Source organism: Chiloscyllium punctatum, unplaced genomic scaffold, assembly GCF_047496795.1.
Source record: "Chiloscyllium punctatum isolate Juve2018m unplaced genomic scaffold, sChiPun1.3 scaffold_643, whole genome shotgun sequence".
NCBI classification, from domain to species: Eukaryota; Metazoa; Chordata; class Chondrichthyes; order Orectolobiformes; family Hemiscylliidae; genus Chiloscyllium; species Chiloscyllium punctatum.
In genome coordinates this window covers 66,659-69,158 of record NW_027310377.1, presented here as the reverse complement: position 1 = coordinate 69,158, position 2,500 = coordinate 66,659, and the positions used below count along the sequence as shown (strand labels likewise).

The following is a 2,500-nucleotide window of genomic DNA, read 5'->3' as shown; positions in this document are numbered from 1 at the left end:
CCGTTTCAACTTGTCTCGCGAGGGTGGTTTCGGGGCCAGCAGGAGAGCTCGTCGGGGTAGCAGGCCCTGCAGCCGTGGTCACCGCCAAACCCCCACAACTCGAGCAAGTGAAAAAAAAAAGTAACAAATAAGAAAGGATCTCTGTCGGCTTGGGGGTACGCCCGTTTCCGTTTCAACTTGTCTCGCGAGGGTGGTTTCGGGGCCAGCAGGAGAGCTCGTCGGGGTAGCAGGCCCTGCAGCCGTGGTCACCGCCAAATCGCCACAACTCGAGCAAGTGAAAAAAAAAGTAACAAATAAGAAAGGATCGTCGGCTTGGGGGTACGCCCGTTTCCGTTTCAACTTGTCTCGCGAGGGTGGTTTCGGGGCCAGCAGGAGAGCTCGTCGGGGTAGCAGGCCCTGCAGCCGTGGTCACCGCCAAACCCCCCACAACTGTTGGGCGCCTACCTGCGCGGGGCAGGAGGACACTTTCCGATTTCAAATCTCCGTTTGCCGAGTCCACCCCGAACGCACGCGGGCGGGCGGGTTCGCATCACCCTTCGTCACAAGGGGCGAAGCCCGTTCCACCGTCTCGTCAGTAGTGCCGACCGGTCTGTGATCGACGAGGGGAGCCACACCAGGTCCGGCCCTGCTGCTTGGCGGCACCGCGTCGTCGGGAGCTCGCGACAGACGGAGGGTTTCGGTGTACTCTCCAGCCACGGGAAACGAAGCCGGTGATGCAGGCGCCGGTCTTTCGCTCCCAAATCGGCTGGGTTTACATCGTTGCTATCTAGTCACGCTCCCTTCAAACCCGACGGGGTACCTATTCCCCTCACCCGTCTGTGCGTATACAGCCTCTTTGCACTTGCGGGATGGGGGTGGTGGTTTAAAGACTCTCGAGTTGCCGCCCGTCGGTCTCCGAGCTCCGTGCAGTAGTGATCCCCAGCGAACTGCCAGCAGGGCGAACGAGCGATCCCGCTCTCGGTCGGGGCGCCTGGCGTCGATCGGTGGTCGGTGGCTTGCGGGCAAGCTGCGCTGTGAGTGTGGGAACGAGTATGACGAGCCGTTGCCGCGACTCCCAGTCCACCTCGGCGGTGGCTGGGCCGGGCGGGCGTCTGCTCGGGCGAGTGCCGCCCCCGCCTCCTCGCAGGAAGTCCGCTCGCCGACACGCCGCCACGTGCACGCGTCAGTGACGCTGCCGAACCGATGGCCGGTGCCCGTTCCCGCCTCTGCTTTTCCTAGGGCAAAGCTGCTGCACGCCTCGTGATACTAGGCGGGCGACATGGTGGCGGTGATCCTGCCTCCGTCGCTGCGGTGCGTTGGGGCACGCATCGCCTCTTGGGCGCCCTGTCCTCCTCCCCCCAATAGACGTATGTTTCTGCGGGCCGCACCAGGATGGTGCTCCCCATCGCTTCACGCCACCCTGCTCCGCCCGCACGCCGGCGTGCAGGTGGCTGTAGCTCAAGGTGGGGAGCGTATGTGCGGTCCGGGTCGCTTTCCTCTGGCGAGGGAGAGACCTAAAACAAACTCAGACAACTCTTGACGGTGGATCACTCGGCTCGTGCGTCGATGACGAACGCAGCTAGCTGCGAGAATTAATGTGAATTGCAGGACACATTGATCATCGACACTTTGAACGCACTTTGCGGCCCCGGGTTCTTCCCGGGGCCACGCCTGTCTGAGGGTCGTTTGGCAATCAATCGCACTCGCCTTGGCTGGCGAGAGCGCGGCTGGGGTGTCGCAGAGGACCCGTCCTCTTTGTCCCCCTAAGTTCAGACTCCGGAGCCCTCCGGCGTCGGAGCGCTTGGCCTTTCCCCCCCACCCTGCACATTCCGTTCGTCAGGCTCGACGCCATCCCCCCGCCGGGGAGCGCGGCCTGGCGTCCGTCTGTGTCGTGGCAGTGGGGCCAGCACGGCTGTCACCGGTCCCAGAATGGCTGTCGGTGGTTCACACTGTGTGTGTGTGCCAACCCTCCTGGTCTCTGGGACACGGAGCTGCCACGAAGTGTTGAGCCTCCAGTGGGGGGTCTGCCTAAGCTCTGCACGTCCGCATTGGGTCCGTCTCTCGGTTGGCTGGCAGTGGAAAGAGTGAAGGGAGCCGCGGAGGTCCGGTGCTGGTGCGCCGCCGGCCTGACCGTGGAGCTCGCCGGTTTGACACGCTGACCCGACTCGATGGTTGATCGATTGAGAGTGCTGGGAGCTGCAGGCCGCCCGCTGCTGCAGCCGCCCGTCTCGTGGTTCGTCCTCGGCCTTAAGTGGCCGGCGGGGCGTCTGATCCTGTCTCCCCTGCTGGCGCCGAGTGCCTGGCCGAGGGAGGAGGTTTTCGTCGAACGCTGTGACTTGGACGGTCGCACGCGCGTGGATCGCTGGCTCTTGGCTCTCCCGTTCAGTCCGCACGTTTTCCGCTCCGTCCTGCCACCGGTCTCGGGAGGTACGGAGGGGTTGGCGGGCGTGGTGTGTGCTCCGTCACCGTGCAGGCACACCTACCACGCCGTCGGCCGACCCCCGCACGGTCCTCCTGGCCA

General features: G+C 64.5%; 1 non-coding gene across 1 annotated transcript; it reads left to right on the top strand.

Moving 5' to 3' along the window:
* The first annotated feature begins 1,510 nt into the window (after positions 1 to 1,510).
* Positions 1,511 to 1,664, top strand: LOC140473576 (5.8S ribosomal RNA). The gene has a single exon (XR_011958439.1). It is a non-coding gene; the product is annotated as a 5.8S ribosomal RNA (ribosomal RNA).
* The last annotated feature ends 836 nt before the right edge of the window (positions 1,665 to 2,500 follow it).